The sequence below is a fragment of the Vulpes vulpes genome, chromosome 3, assembly GCF_048418805.1.
Source record: "Vulpes vulpes isolate BD-2025 chromosome 3, VulVul3, whole genome shotgun sequence".
NCBI lineage: Eukaryota > Metazoa > Chordata > Mammalia > Carnivora > Canidae > Vulpes > Vulpes vulpes.
In genome coordinates this window covers 75542504-75560239 of record NC_132782.1, presented here as the reverse complement: position 1 = coordinate 75560239, position 17736 = coordinate 75542504, and the positions used below count along the sequence as shown (strand labels likewise).

The 17736-nt window shown below is 37.6% G+C and overlaps 1 protein-coding gene and 1 pseudogene across 3 annotated transcripts in view; one reads left to right on the top strand and one right to left on the bottom strand.

Moving 5' to 3' along the window:
• TPST1 (tyrosylprotein sulfotransferase 1) overlaps positions 1 to 17736 on the bottom strand; it is a 137877-nt gene that overhangs the window by 21103 nt on the left and 99038 nt on the right. The window lies entirely within an intron of this gene.
• Positions 537 to 1743, top strand: LOC112934126 (uncharacterized; annotated as a pseudogene).

Sequence of the window (17736 nt, the reverse complement as noted above, 5' to 3'; positions counted from 1 at the left end):
ATAAAAATTGAAACAGGGACGCCTGAGTAGCTCAGCAGTTGAGCATCTGCCTTTGTCCCAGGTCATGATCCTGGGGTCCTGGGATCGAGTTCTGCATCAGGCTCCCCACAGAGCCTGTGTCTCTGCCTCTCTCTGTATCTCTCATTAATAAATAAAATCTTTAAAAAGAAACCCTGAAATTAACAAATACTTGTCCCTGCTTCATTATCCCCTTCAGTATAATTATTAATAATTTTTAAAAGTAGGCTCTGCCCAACATGGGTCTTAAACTCATGACCCCTGAGGTCAAGTCTCACACTGCACACAGCAAGCTAGGTGTGCCATTAGTAATAATTATTAATAGATGATTACTTCATTAATTAAAAAAATTCATGGCTATATGCTGGTCAAATTTTCCTCTGATATGTATTCCTTTTTGATTTATTACTCATTTTTGAAAGAGAGGAGTTTTTTATATGTCAAATATTTACAAGAGGTTCATACTGGGGAAGGCCCAGGGTCACATTCTAGCTTGGTAGCAATTCTCTTTAGGTTGTATATGAGAACTGGTTTTTTTTTTTTTTTTTTTTAAGATTTATTTATTTATTCATGAGACACAAACTGAGAGGTAGAGACACAGGCAGAGGGAGAAGCAGGCTCCTTGTAGGGAGCCCGATGCAGGACTCGATCCTGGATCCCAGGATCTGACCTGAGCCAAAGGCAGGCGCCCAACCTGAGTCACCCGGGTGTCCCGAGAACTGGGTTTTCTACCTTCATTTCTCAACAACTAACCAAGATGATTGCTGACTCTTTCCTTCAACCCACTTCACAACAGACAGCACTGTACAAAAATGGCTTATACACACTGTGTTCAGTCTCTTCCCTCCCTGCTTCACGATATTTCACGTCAAATCGGGAGTACTGGCACTTGGCTATGTACTGTTCTTGTTACAGACAAGAAACTGTTGGTTTTGCCCTTGAGCTTGCCAATTCTGTGGAAACCTGTGTTCTTCCGTAATGTACCCACACTGGAGGTCCTGTCACCTTTACTTGACCTTCACTGCACTTGATCATCCTCAATGTGTCTTCTCATTTCTATTTGCTCTTCATTGCACTTGATGCTCTTCCTCTGTGTCTTCTTGTTTGGGCCTGCAGATTTCTCCAAGTGTCAAACACAGGATCTTTGTCTCCACTGCTTGTTATGGTTATTGTTTTTAGATGATTACAAGATGAAGAGAAAATGGCTATCTTTTCAGCATTTAAAAACTGAACTCCTCTCTTTGAGGAAGATGTGGTGGCAACTACAGCAGAGCTCTGGGCACCCCACTCCTGCTCCTGAGTCCCCACTGGTCGCCCTCCCAGGAACAAGTTGGTCAGGAAGCTGTGCGCAGTCAGCCATGGCTTTTAAAGACACAGGAAGGCACCCATGGAACCAGAGGTGGCGATTCACAGAATTAGAATTACTCTAATCAGCTGCAACATAAAATCTCTGGAGAAGATATGGGCCGACTTGGTCAGAGGCGCAAAGGATACAAATCTCAAAGTGAAAGGACCAGTTCGGATGCCCCCAGGACTCTAAGAATCCACGTAAGAAAAACTTGTGGGGAAGGCTCTAAGATTTGGGATTATTTTTAGATGAGAATCCATGAGTGACTCACTGATTTGCACAGTCCTTCTGAGACTATCAAACAGATTACTTCCATCAGTATTGAGCCAGGGGTTGAAGTCACCAATGTACATGCCTGCATCAATCTTTTTAAATAAATTATCAGTTGTTAAAAAAAAAAAAAAAAAACCCTGAAATCCAGAGGTCTTTTTTCCCCCAATTTTAAGTAGAATTTAACTAAAGTACAACATATTATGGAAAATGTGCAAATTATGATTGAACAGCTCTTGAAATTTTACAGAACGAACACAGATTAAGAAATAGAAAATGACCCACCATCTTATCTTATGCCTCCCTCTAGTCATAACGTGTCTTCTGACAATAAGAGTAACTTTGAACTTAATGGAAATGGAATCATAGCCTACCCCTGATAATCTGCTTTACTTTCTATGAACTTGCCTATCCTATCTAAGCACAAATAGAATCATATAACATTTGTCCTTTTGTATTTGGCTTATTTCCCTTAGCATAATGTTTTCAGTTGAAATCGAAGTTTGAGTTGGTATCAGAATTTCATTCCTTTTTAAAGCTGAATAATATTCCATTGTATGTATACACCACCTGTTTATCTACTCATCCATCAATGGATGTTTGGGTTGTTTCCACCTTTTGGCTATTGCAAATAATGCTGTTATGAACAAATACAAATACAAATGTACAAGTAATCTGTACACCAATCTTACAAATAATTGAAAGTCCTTCCTTTCAATCCTTCTCGATATATACCTAGAAATGGTATTGCTAGGTTATGTGGTAATTCTATGTTTAACTTTTTGATGAACTATCAAAAGTGCATCATTTTATGTTCGCACCATTCATGGAGGTTCTAATTTCTCTTACATCCTCACCAACATCTGTAATTTTCTTTAAAGATTTTTTAAAAAATATTTTATTTATTTATTTGAGAGAGAGAACTGAAGGGGGCTTGGGAGGAGCAGAGGGAGAGGGACAAATAGACTGCACATGGAGTCCAATGTGGGGCTCAATTCCATGGCCTTGAGATCATGTCTTGAGCCAAAATCAAGAGTTGGATGCTTAACTGACTAAGCCACCCAGGTGCCCCTCCTTTTCTTTCTCTGAAACATAGCCATCCTAATGAATGTGACGGGGTATCTTCTGGTTTCAGTATGCATTTCATGCAAATGATACTGAACATTTCATTTTAATGGTTTTTAATTCCTGCATATCATATTTTGACACCATAAAAAAAAAAAACCCTCCCAGAAAACAATGTCCTGGCTGGAGAGAGACTGCCCCTCCAGGACTCGCCAATTCTTACAGACAGCAAAGGACCCAGCTCAAACAAAGCATGCCTTTGATATACATACTAAGCAACCCAGGGCCTAAACTCCTCTATCTAGTCCCTATACCCCAAAAGACAGTTTTCCTCTGACTTAATCATCCTGGGATCAGGCGTCAGGCAAGTGCAACCATCTGGAAGCCCAGATACTACTAAAATAAGTTAAATTAGCCAATCCTAAACTGTTCACCCTGCCCTGTCTTGCCTTTCATTTGGAAACCCCCAGTAAAGACTCTGGCCTAACCCCTCCCCTTGCTCCTGTCTTCTGTCCCTAACCACCTTGGTAGCTTTTCCACATAGCCCTGCATGGGATGCCATGACTTCTATCTGTAGGACCTGTAAATATAATAAACTTTGTTTTCCTAAGCCTCTTCTCAAACTCCTCTTATGGACACATCTGACTGACATCTCATAAAAAAATATAAGCCAAGCATCTTTTCATATGTTTATTGGCCATTTGTGTTAATCTTCTTTGGAGAAATACTAAGAAATGGCCTTTGTCCATTTTGTGTTTAACTTTTTGAGGAACTGCCAGTCTGTTTTCCAAAGTTATTGTACCATTTTATATTCCCACCAGCATTGTATAAGGATACTAATGTATCCACATACTTGGAAAAACATTACTAAATACTTTTTTGTTTTTATTATGGTAAAATATATAACAAAATTTCCCATTTTAACCATTTAAATTTTTAAAAATTTTAATTCTGGGGTAGTTAACACACAGTATATTAGTTTCAGGTATACAATATAGTGATTCACCAGTTCCATACCATTTTAACCATTTTAAAGTATATAGTTCTATGGCATTAAGTGCATTCACACTGTCGTGCAGCTATCTCCACAATCCATTTCAAGAATTTATCATCCCTTACTGAAACTCTGTATCTATTAAATAATAATATCTATTAAATAATAGCTAATCCCTTCATTCCTCCAGTCCCTGATAACTACTGTTCTACTTTAGTTTCTATTATTTGACTATTCTAAGTACCCCGTTTAAGTAGAATCATACAATATTTGTCCTTTTGTTATCTGGCTATTTCACTTAGCCCACTTAGCATAATGTCTGCCTTCAAGGTGGCAGCATGTATCAAAATTCAGTCCATTTTAAGGAATTTCATTCCACTGTATGTATATAGTACATTTTATTTATCCATTCATCCATCAATTTTTTCCATTTTATTTATTTGTCCATCTATTGATGGACAATGGGTTGTTGTTCAGACCTTTTGGCTATTTTGAATAATGCTGCTCTGAACGCTGGCATACAAATAGGAGTATCTGCTTTCATATATTTTGAAGAACTACCATACTGTTTTTCATATATTTTTATTATAGGCATCTTAGTGGATGTGAAGTAGTATCTAATTGTGTTTTTGATTTGCATCTCCCTAATGATTAATGATATTAAGCATCTTTTCATGTGTTTATTAGCTACCTCTGTATCTTTCTTTTTAAGATTTATTTATTTGAGAGAGAGAGAGAAAGAGAGAGTGGGGGAGGGACAGAGGGAGAGAATCTTCAAGCATATTCCCCCCTGATCATGGAACCCAACTCAGGGCTCAATCTCACGACCTACAAGATCATGTCTTGAGCTGAAACCAAGAGTAGGATGCTTAACCGATCGAGTCAGCCAGGTGCCCCTATTTCTATATCTTCTTTAGAGAAGTGTCCACTCTTTGCCCATTTTTAAATTGGATGATGTGAAATCTCATTATAGAGTCATAGAATTATTTATATATTCTAGACTCTAGCATCTGGATATTGTATGTGTTGTCTTTTTACTTTCTTGATGGCATTATTTACAGCACAAAGGTTTTTAACTTCAATGTAGTCCAATAACTACAAAACTAATGTCACATATAAAGCTATAAATATTTATTCCTATGTTTCTTCTACAAGTTTTACAGTTTTAGCTCTTACATTTAGGTCTATAATTCATTTTGAGTTAATTTCTGTGTACAATATTACGGGATCCAATTTCAGTCTTTGCGTGTTGACATCCAGTTGTCCCAGCACCATTTGTTGGAAAGACTATTTTTTTCCCATTGAATTATCTTGGCATGCTTTTTTTTTTTTTAAGATTTTATTTATTTATTCATAAGAGGCACAGAGAGAGGCAGAGACATAGGCAGAGGGAGAAGCAGGCTCCCTGTGGGGGGCCCAATGTGGGACTCAATCCCAGACCCCAGAATCATGACCTGAGCCCAAGGCAGATGCTCAACCACTGAGCCACCCAGGCGCCCCATCTTGGCAATCTTTTTGAAAAATGATTAACCATAAATGGTAGGGTTTATTTATCTCATCTTATACCTTTTTTTTAAAGATTTTATTTATTTATTCATGAGAGACACACAGAGAGAGGCAGAGACACAGGCAGAGGGAGAAGCATGCTCCATGCAGGGAGCCCGACACAGAACTCAATCCCGGGACTCCAGGATCAGGCCCTGGGCTTGAGGCGGTGCTAAATCGCTGAGCCAACCAGGCTGCCCATTTTATACCTTTTTAATACATTATCTTTCTGCTTAAATCAGCCTGAGTTGGTTCTTGTTGCTTGAAACTAAGAACTTCATATTGGGAATGAGAAACTGTAATATAAAGTTAAGAGGTAGGATCGTCAGAGAGTAGTAGGGACCCCACAAGACCAAACAGGGAATGTGAAACTTTTTGTAGCAACTTCAGTCCTTTTAGGTTAAACACTATCAAATATTGTACCTTAGGACACTGATCATGTCCCTATGGAGGTTATATGTAACACTGGGGAAAGTTAAAGTCCAGATGTTGGTATTTGTTGAATTTTTTTAGTCTTTGGTAAATCCTGCCATCAATAAATATTTGAAAGTAAAAACAGCTCTGTTAAGGCCAAATTGAAACTGAAGGTACAATAATTTGGACATTTTCGGGATTGAAAAAGTCAAATTCTGTATATCAAGTTAAAGTAAGTGTATGTAGAGGGAGTGAAGACTTGGAAAAAAAAAAAAAAAAGCAAAAGCCTAATGTAGGCCTTTCTAAATATTGTTAAGAATTCTCCACCAAACAAAAAGATAAGTCTGGGGGCAAAGACTAAATTTTGAGTTTTGCCTTTTCTTTTCTTTTTTTTTTTTAATGTTTTTTTTCCTTTTTTAAAAAAATTTTTATTTATTTATGATAGTCACAGAGAGAGAGAGAGAGAGAGGCAGAGACACAGGCAGAGGGAGAAGCAGGCTCCATGCACCGGGAGCCCGACGTGGGATTCGATCCTGGGTCTCCAGGATCGCGCCCTGGGCCAAAGGCAGGCACTAAACCGCTGCGCCACCCAGGGATCCCGAGTTTTGCCTTTTCAATCCAAGGCTATTTTAAAAAAACTTTCTCAGAGCCAAGGGCATGGGCAGAGATAGAAGACTACTGCTATGAGACAAGAATTTCTACCATCAAAGAAACTAGATAAGCACAATGGCTGTGGTCCCTGGGATGACTAGAAGCAGAGACTGGAAGTCAACCAATCTATTTTATTTGTCTCACTGGCTCAACTCCAATCATATGTGATGCCTCAAACAAACCAGGTGTTCTCCTGCCTCAAAGCCTGTGCACATACTATTCCCTCTACCTTGTATAGGCTAGTCCCCAAATATCTGGATGGAAATTCCCTTACGACCTTGATGTCTTTGCTCAGATGCATCTTCTTTTAATAAGTACTGCTCAGATTACTCTCTGCATAATTGTAACCTGTTCCCTCACCCATTCAACTATCTCGATCCCCCTAACCTTACATTATTTTTCCCCCCAAAAAATTATCATCTAATAATTTATAATTTACTTATTTGCTATAATTATTGCTTATTTTCTAGGTAAAAAGCAAGGATTTTTGTCAGTTTTGTTTCCTGGTGTCTTAAAAAATTATGTTAATTCAATCAATGAAATGTGGTATACTAAGCTAAATTTCATATTTTGAGAAGAAAAAAATAGTGGGAGAATGAAATCATATGGTAAATGGTAGCATAGATATAACTGCATGTATATCAACTTCTATTTCTACAAATGAAGGTTTAAAAAGTTGTTTTATATTTTTAGACTATCCCACAAAACCATCCAAATTTACCAAAGATTGAACATAATAAACTCCTAAATGTAAGAAAAACAAATCGTTCCTCATTAGAGATAAATTCAACTTATACTCTTCTATACCTATAGCCCAATCAGAAAATATTATTGCTTTGCTGAATTTGGGAAGTTTAATGTCTTCCTCTCACTTGTTTGTGCTACAAGTATTTCTTGGTTAGGAGAGATACTATCCTAGGTATTCATCACACTGTGGTAAACAAGGTCCTTGTGCTCAAGGTATTTATATTCATGCTCCTTAAAAACATCACTTCTAAGAAAGTGGTAAATATTTGTGCTGCTCATCAATATATCCAGCCCTCCTTTCCTCTGGCACATGAGAGGCACACTTCCCTATCTCTTGAAGTTAGACAGGACCACTTGATGTCAGTCATGGCTTTTATTAGCAAAACATTGAGGAATCATGTATGACATTTCTAAGAGGAAGCATTTAAGACTTTGTGCACGATTCTCTATTCCCCCTCTCTCTTCCTCTGAAAATGTTGATGTAGAGGTGCCAAAGATCAAAGAAGCCTGAATGTTGAGACAACACATGGGACATGCCCGAGAGTAGCCTAGATTCCAGAAAATATTTAAAAAGTGACAAATTTATTTTGGCTAAGTCCCCTGAAGTCTGGATGGGAGAATATACAAACTACTTTCCACTGTAATATCTAAGTCAGAAAAAATACTGACATCTGCCAGACATCCTTTTTAATCCAGAATAAACTACATTTTGTGGTTGCCTGAAACTGACCAGAGGTTCTCAAACTAGTTTTGAGACCCTTTCAGGGATTTCATAAAGTGAACACTAATTTTCTCTTTAGTGTAATAGTAGAGCTTTCCAGAGGCTACCTGACATGTGATATTGCAAAAGAATGAATACAAAACAGGTATGAGAGCCCATGTATCAAGTTAGACAATGAAGACATTGCAAAAATGTAAAATACTCTAATGCTTTTTGTTATAGAGAGTAGTTCTTTTTCATAAAACTAGGTTATAATTTGTATATAATGAGTTTATTATTTTTTTTAAAAGATTTATTTATTTATTCAGAGAGAGAGAGAGAGGCAGAGACACAGGCAGAGGGAGAAGTGGGCTCCATGCAGGAAGCCCAACGTGGAACTCGATCCTGGGTCTCCAGGATCATGCCCTAGGCTGCAGGCGGCGCTAAACCGCTGCGCCACTGGGGCTGCCCGAGTTTATTATTTTTAAGTGTATTTTAAATATTTAGATTTTTTTCAGTTTTAGTTTCTAATAAGATAAACATTGAGATAGGGATCCCTGGGTGGCGCAGCGGTTTGGCGCCTGCCTTTGGCCCAGGGCGCGATCCTGGAGACCCGGGATCGAATCCCACATCGGGCTCCCGGTGCATGGAGCCTGCTTCTCCCTCCGCCTGTGCCTCTGCCTCTCTCTCTCTCTGTGACTATCATAAATAAATAAAAAAATAATAATAATAAAAAAAAATAAAATAAAATAAAAAGATAAACATTGAGATAGATACACAGATATAGCATGTAAACAAAAGCTCTTTTGAGTCTGATCATTTTTAATAATTTTGGTCCTGACCCCCAAAAATTTAAGAATTGCTTGACTAGACTATGCTTCCATTACTGAAAAGTTACTATTTTTCATATTTGTCACTCATCCTTTTCCTTCTTCATGAATTAATTACTTTCCAGATAATACCAGAAGCTTCATAATAAATATCAATATATGTCATCAAGTTTCTGATCAAAAGTACTTTAAGTTGTAAGAATTTTGAGTTTGTATCTCTTTGAACCTAATCAGGAAAAATTATTATAGTGGAAAATACTTTTAGGGAATAGTAATCTCAGGATGGTACTGAAGATAAATTCTACAAAGTAATAATTGGTTATGAGGTCACTGGCCACTGAATTTTAGTTAATGGTGACTTGTGTTTCCATGCAGCAGTAACAATATTCACTTACAATTGTATATTTTATAACTTAAGAACTTAATTTAGATTATAATGGTTTGAATTGTTCAAATAATTTAATTCAAATTAAATCATTCACTCAACAATGAAGACATTTATTTGATGAGCAAAGCCCTATGTTTAGCTTTATAGATATCAACAAAGATGTAAAGCAGTCATCTCTTAAATCAAATTACCAGAAAATCCATTCTAGTCCACACCAAATGCCAGCCAGGACAGAAAATAAACTTGCTGAACTGATGGCTAGTCATTTATTTTCTAGCAATGCAAATTCTCAGAAATTAAGCTCAAGTATTTCTGTGTTTTCAAAAGTGCTCTTTTGCTGCTTCACTTAATTTTTTGATGACTTAAAAAGAAGTATGATACATATTTACATAAAACTTATCAGAATTAGGGAGGTCTGAGTGGGTCAGTGGTTGAGCATCTACCTTCAGCTCTGGGTGTGATTTCGGAGGCTTGGGACCGAGTCCCACGTCAGGGTCCCCTCAGAGAGCCTGCTTTTCCTCTGCCTGTGTCTCTGCCCCTCTCTCTTTGCCTCTCATGAATAAATAAAATCTTAAAAAAAAAAAAAGAGAATTCAAATTCTGATAGTTACATCATATCATTATATATATATTTTTTTCTCCTACCTACCACCTCTTGCATTCTGGAAATGGTATTGTAACAGATGCTGACACAAGGCAGCACTAACTGGGAGACAAGGAGGAGAGAGGATTGAAAGGAAAAGAAAAAAAAATGAAAAACTAATGAAAACAAATAAGTTATATGCTGTAAATTTTTTCAAAATTCTGTTTTCTGTCTCTCCTCATTCTATTCCATATGGCTATGAGCAAGTGACTGCCTTGCTGTCCATCTGTCATGCCCAGTCTGAAAACCCGAACGTGGTACACAAGGCCATCTGAACTTGTGTACCAAATGGGTACCTGGGTGGTGCATTTGGTTAAATGTTGGACTCTTGATCGCTTCTCGGCCTTTTGGCTAAGATCAAGTGAAATGTTGGACTCTTGGCTTCTGCTCAGGTCATGATCTCAGGGTCGTGAGTTCATGTCCACATTGTCCATGCTGGATGATAATTTCTAATGTTCCAGAGCATTGGGTTGCCCTTTTTTGGGGGGTGGCGCAAAGGGAAAGGGAGAGAGATGAGAGAATCCCAAGCAGACTCCATGCCCAGTGTGGAGCCCACATGGGGCTCAATCACACGACCCTGAGATTATGACCTGAGCTGAAATCAAGAGTTGGATGCTCAACTGACTGAGCCATTCAGGCATCCCCTTGGTGACTCTTTTTATAGCCTCAATCACATTACTTTTGGAATTATTTTTTTCCCCTGCTTCTCCCCCCAGTGACATTATCTTAATAGCAAAAGTCTTTATGTCATTTATCTTTAAGCACATCTCACATGGTACCTAGCAGGTACTAAATAAACTACTGAATGGAAAATTAGAGAAACAGCACACAATTATCTCAATAGATTCAGAAAACGCACTCAACAAAATTCAACCCTTCTTCATTATAAACACTCAGCAAAGTGGAAGTAACTTCATTAACATGATAGAGAGCACTTATGAAAACCCAACACCTAACATCATACTTAAAGGTGAAAAACTAAGATTCCCGTTAAGATCAGGAATAAGACAAGGATGCCTACTTTTGCACTGATGTTCAAGCTTGCACTAGAAGTCTTAGCCAGAGAAATTATACAAGAAAAAGAAAGTAAAGGCATCCAATTTGGGAAAGAAATTATTTCTATTTGCAGATGACGTAATTCTACAGGTAGAAAATCCCAAGAATCCACACATACATAAAATAGCTACTATAATTAATAAATTCAGCAATGTTGCAGGGTAAAAACAATGTTGCAGGGTGTGAAAATGAGTGTATTTAGATGAAAAAAAAAAGGAAATTAAGAATCCAAACCCATTTACAATAACATCTTTACAGAAAAACCACCTAGGAATAAATTTAAAGGGAGTAAAAGACGTCTACAGGAAAAAACAACCAAACACTGAAGAAAGATATTAAAGAAGACACAATTACATGAAAAAACATTTAAGGGACGCCGTGGTGGCTCAGTGGTTGAGTGTCTGCCTTTGGCTCGGGTCCTGATCTCGGGTCCTGGGATCAAGTCCCACATCGGGCTCCCTGCAGAGAGACTGCTTCTCCCTCTGCCTGTGTCTCTGCCTCTCTCTGTGTCTCTCATGAATAAATGAATAAAATATTTTTTAAAAACATTTAATGTTCATAGATTAGAAGACTTAATATTCTTAAGATGGCACTATTCTCCAAAGTGATCTGCAAATTTAATGTAATCTCTATCAAAATCCCAATGGCTTTGTGTGTGTGCGTGCACAGGAACATGTATGTAAATGGAAGAGTTAATCATCATATTCATATGGAATTGCAAGGGACCCTGAAAAGCTAAAACAATACTGAAAAAGAATAACAAAGCTCAAGAACTCAAACAGATCTCAAAACTCATTCCAAAGTTACAACAATCCAACATTGGTACTGGCACAAGGACAACCATATAGCCAACAGAATGAAATTGTGGCTCAAGAAATAAACCCAAACATCTATGGACAACTGATTTTTCACAAGAGTACCAAAACCATTCAATGGAGAAAAGAATAAGCTCTCCAACAAATAGTGCTAACTGGATATGCAAAAACATGAAACTGGAACCCTACTTCATTAATGAAAATTAGCTCATAATGGATAAAAGGTCTAAATATAAGAATTAAAATTATAAAACTAGGGCAGCCCCGGGTGGCTCGGTGGTTCAGTGCCACCTTCAGTCCAAGGCATGATCCTGGAGACCCGGGATCGAGTCCCACGTCGGGCTCCCTGCATGGAGCCTACTTCTCCCTCTGCCTGTGTGCCTCTGCCTCCCTCTCTGTGTCTCTCATGAATAAATAAATAAAATATTTTTTAAAAAAATTATAAAACTATCATAATGGGGCACCTGGGTGGCTCAGTTAAGCGACTGACTTTGGCTCAGGTCATAATCTCGGGGTCATGGGATTGAGCTCTTGTTGGGTTCTGCACTCAGGGGGGAGTCTGCTTCCCCTCTCCTCCTGCCCTTCCCGCCTGCTCATGCACACACATTCTCTCTCTGAAATGAATAAATAAATCTTTTTTAAAAAGATTTTATTTATTTATTCATGAAAGATAGAGAGAGAGAGAGAGAGAGAGAGAGAGAGAGAGAGGCAGAGACACAGGCAGAGGGAGGAGCAGGCTCCAGGCAGGGAGCCTGACATAGGACTCGATCCCAGGTCTCCAGGATCACACCCTGGCTCAAGCTGGTGCTAAACCACTGAGCCACCAGGGCTGCCCTGAATAAATAAATCTTAAAAAAAAACTATCATAAGAAAACAAAGGTAAATCTTCATTACTTCAGATGTGCAATGGATTCTTAGATTTGACCTCCAAAGCATAAGCATCAAATGAAGAAACAAATTGGACACATATAAATTAAAACCTTTGTCCATCAAAAGACGTTATCAAGAAAATGAAAAGATAACCTATGGAATGGGAAAAATATTTGCAATCATACATCTCATAAAGGCTTGGTACATAGAATATATAAAGAACTCTTAGAACTCAACAAAATAACAACCTAATTAAAAAATGGTGGGCAGTGGATTTGAGTAGACATTTCTCCAAAGATATACAAATGGAAAACAAGTGCATGAAGAAATGTTCAAATTCATTTGAACATTAAAGAAATGCAAATCAAAAAAACCACAATGAGATAATACTTTACATTTGCTAGGATGGCTAGAACTTTTTTGTTTTGAAAGGAAAATAACAAGTACTGGTGAGGAGGTGAAGAAATCAGAACGTCAGCACATCGCTGATGGGAATGTAAAATGGTATAACTACTATGTAAAAGAGTTTGGCAGTTCTCAAAAAGTTAAACATAGAATTGCCATATGAAAATTACCAGGAATTCTGTTTCTAGGTATATCCAAGAGAAATGAAAACATGTATCCACACAGAAACCTGTACATTCATGTTCATAATAACCAAAAGATGGAAACAATCCACATGTCCATCACAGGGCAACTGGATAAACAAAGTGTAGTATAACTGAACCAAATATTATTAGGCCTTAAAAAAGACACATGGTTAGTAATTAAGTACATATACATTTTAACAAAATGAGACATCACTGTTCACCAATAAAAAGACACTAAAATTTTAAAAGATTTATTCTAATAAATACTGAAAGTGCACAGCAACTGAAATTGTCACATACCCAATGGTCAGACAGTAAACTGGTATAGTCACTTTGGAAAACTCTTTGGCATTATCTCCTAAATTTTGACATACAAATGCCCTATGACTTATCACTTTTACTCTGTGAAGAAAAAGATGAACTCAGCAGGCCTAGGTTGTTCAAATGCTGTGTGTTCCGACGAAAGGCTTGTTTTCAGGACTGGCTTGTGGTTGGGATCTGAGTTCTGAGTATTTTGTCTATAAGAATGTTTCTGCATGTCTGAGGCTTTGGGCCAAGTCCTACCAGTATGAGCAGATAGCTTATGTGAATAATTTATTTATGGTGAACACCTGTTTTTTTCTCTGGGGGGTCTGGAGCCTGAGAAACTGTGAAGTTAGTCATGCAGGCATGATACGCCTGGGACTGACCTCCAACAAAAACCCTGATACAAAAGCTCAGGTGAGCTCCCTGGCTGGCAACAATTCAGATACATTGTCACATATGACGGTGGGTGAATGAAGCATACCATATGTGACTCTACCACTTGAGGACAGCACCTGGTTTCCTCCAGAGTTACCTCTACATGTCTTTTCCCCTTGCTGATTTTACTTTATATCCTTTTGCTATAATCAACTGTAACTGTGAATATAAGAATTATGGATTACTTTGAGTAGTAACAGTAGCAACTCCTAACATAACTCTCAGAAATATTCTCAACAAAAATACTCATTTTCACTGAAAGATATTGACAAGGATATTGTGTATCAACATTAAAACATCCCTAAAACTACAAACAACCAAATGTCAAAATAGTTGTATAATCAAAGTATAATATAACAAAAATGAACTACTGTGAAATGCAACAACGTGAATCTCACAAATATTAAATGAAAGAAACCAGACAAAAACAAATACTGTTAATGCCCTCTAGTTAAAGACTACCAGGAATATAGCTATAGTTGAACATGTTGAGTTTATAACTCATTTTAAGCAAGGGAAAATCCACATCATAGGGAAATGTGGGGTGTCTCAGTAAAAGAGTAATGGAGGGATCCCTGGGTGGCGCAGCGGTTTGGCGCCTGCCTTTGGCCCAGGGCGTGATCCTGGAGACCCGGGATCGAATCCCACATCGGGCTCCTGGTGCATGGAGCCTGCTTCTCCCTCTGCCTGTGTCTTTGCCCCTCTCTCTGTGTGTGTGTGTGACTATCATAAATAAATAAAAAAAAAATTAAAAAAAAAAAGAGTAATGGAAAGGATTTATATGATTCAGGTTTTAGTTAGATGATTTGGAGAGAAGTCCAAGGAAGCAGGAGTTTGCTCTGGATTGGGTGCTGCCAACCAAAAGGGATGATTTTATGACTGGGTATCTTATTATATCTTATCTAGAGGAAGGCAGATTAGAAGAAGCAAGACTAAAATGATTACTGGTAAACAACAATCATACTAGACAAGAGGTGGGTGTTTAGTATTTTGTGGTTTCCAAAATGACCTTAATTTTCTCTGTGTTTAGACAAAATTATCAGGTAGTCCTGTCTTTTCTCAGTTCATTACAGTTAAAAAATAATACTGTCTGATCTTGATATTCTATGAGATCATTTATATCCAGTAGGAGACCAAGTCCTAATGGGGAGCATAACCCAACTTCTAATAAACTAACTATAGCTTAGATATTGTGTAATATCAGCTCCTGGTTGTCACAGACTGTTTTTTTTTCTTCCTCAATACGTATTGTATGATTCCACTTAAATGAAGTTAAAAACAAGCTAAATGAAATCCATCATAAATTCAGGACAGAAATTATCTTTAGAGAGAAGACAGAGATGGAATGATTTGGAAGGGGAGGAAAGAGGCTTTTGGGGAGTATATTTACTGTCTCCTTGAAAAGGAAAAGAAGCATTTCTGGGTTGAAAAATGGTGGGAAAATAGAAAGGAATTGGCAATAGCCTGCACAACCTTCATTCAATGATGAAATATGATCAACAGATTTTTGCAACAGGATGAAGCCTTTGTATACTCACTTGTCTACCACATCATTATTTAGGAGAACGTGTCATTTGTTGAAATGCAAAATATATTAGGTGAAAAATAAATAAAGGTTCACATAAAGCTCACAGATATTTATTCAAGATTTCAAGTCCCTAAAATGAATATTTGACCAAAGCAACACTGAACTTCCATTGAATTCAACTACTTTGATTAAACAGACGGAAAAAAAGAATATAAGAAAATTTGGGGATAGTATCTATGTCTCTAAGGAAGTGAGTGCAAATGGTAAAAAAAAAAATCTAGAAACTGTCTAGTAGTTGAAACACTCAAGACCATTCTGATGTTTTAAAAGTTCTCATAAAATACATATAAGTATTTTATCTTATGTATTTTAAATATGTATGTATGTATAAATATGTATTTAAAAAATACATAAATATGTATTTTATGTATCTCATAAAATACATATAATTCAGAGCAAAAAATAAGCAAGGAACAAGAGAATATTTTCTTAATATAGCAGGCAGGTTAAAAAGAGCCAAAAAAAATAGGGGTTCCTGGGTAACTAGTTGGTTACACCTCAGACTGTTGATTTTGGCTCAGGTCATGGTTTCAGGGTCATGAGATTGACCAACCCTACTGTTGGTCTTTGTGCTGGACGTGAAGTCTACTTAAAATTCTCTCCCCCTAAAAAAAAATAAAAATAAATAAAAATAAAATAAAATGAAATAAAATAAAATTTTCTCCCCCTCTCCCTCTACCCACACCCATTAGGTTGCACTCTCTCTCTCAAAAAATAAAATAAAATTGCCCAAAATATAACTGTTAAAATTAAAGCATACTGGATAAATTAAAGAGATTAGAAGCAGAAGAAGAGAGAATGAGTGAACTAGAAAATGAATCCAAAGAAATTACTCAGAGGATGCCTGGGTGGCTCAGCGGTTAAGCATCTGCCTTTGGCTCAGGGTGTGATCCCCAGGTACCAGATTGAATCCTGCATCAGGCTCCTTGCAGGGAGCCTGCTTCTCCCTCTGCCTGTGTCTCTGCCTTTCTCTCTATGTCTCTCATGAATAAATAAATAAAATCTTAAAAAAAAAAGAAATTTCCTATAATGTAGCAGATAGACATGCTAGAAAACATGACAGAGATGTTAAAATATTTGGAGGGCAGAATAAAGTTTATTAATATTCAACTAACTGTGGAGTCTAATGACAAAATGCAGAAAATGGAGGAAACACACTCAAAGAGAAAAGACTGAGAATTTTACAGAAGCATTGAAATACAGGAATTTGCCTAAAATAGGTGCATAAAGCAAAATAAATAAAAGAAAAAAGCCACAGTTAGGTATATAACAGTAAAACTACAGAACGGTTGTGTGTATATGTATGTATCTGTATCTCTCTATATACACATAGGGACACTCACCTGATACAGAGGATCTTAGACACAAATTCTCATGAGCAAGGGAAGTGGTAAATATGCACATAAACATAAGTAAATATTGTCTATAGAAAATAAGGATGATTCTGTCTAACATGTGGATTTGTTGGGTTTTTTTTAAGATTTTTATTTATTTATTCATGAGAGACACAGCAAGAGAGAGAGGTAGAAACACAGGCAGAGGGAGAAGCAGACTCCCTGCAGGGAGCCCGATGTGGGACCCGATCCCGGATCCCAGGATCATGCCCTGGGCCAAAGGCAGATGCTCAGCCGCTGAGCCACCCTAAATAGTGAATAGTAACAGCAAAAACATTAAAATGGTAGTTATCAGAGGTAAAACATTTATGTGGAGGTTTAAAATATTGCACAGCTTTAGATTTTATCAGGTAGAGTTTGGAAAGTAATATTTAGGGCAGCCTGGGTGGCTCAGTGGCTTAGCACCGCCTTCAGCCCAGGGTGTGATCCTGGAGACCTGGGATCGAGTCCCACGTCCGGTTCCCAGCATGGAGCCTCCTTCTCCTTCTGCCTGTATCTCTGCCTCTCTCTCTCTCTGTCTCTCATGAATAAAATCTTTTTTTTTAAGATTTTATTTATTTATTCATAGAGACAGAGAGAGGCAGAGACACAGGCAGAGGGAGAAGCAGGCATCATACAGAGAGCCTGATGTGGGACTCGATCCAGGGTCTCCAGGATCATGCCCTGGGCTGCAGGCAGTGCTAAACCGCTGCACCATGGGGGCCCTCTCATGAATAAAATCTTAAAAAAAAAAAAAAAAAAAAGGAAAGTAATATTTAAAGGCTAACAAAAGAATAAATATGTCTTAAGTTCTTTTTTCTTTTTTTGGTTTGAAAATTTGAGAGAGAGCAAGTGTGTGCTAGAAGGGGGAGGGACAGAGGGATAGGGAGAAAGAGAAAATCTCAAGCAGACTTTCTACTGAGTGTAAAGCTGGACATGGGGCTCAAATTCATGACCCTGAGATCATGACCTGAGATGAAATCAAGAGTTGGACGCTGAACCAACTGAGCCACCCAGGTGCCCCAGGAATGTCTAACTTTTAAAATGGTAGTAGGGGAAGATGGAATTTAAAAAATCAGGCAAAAAAAAAA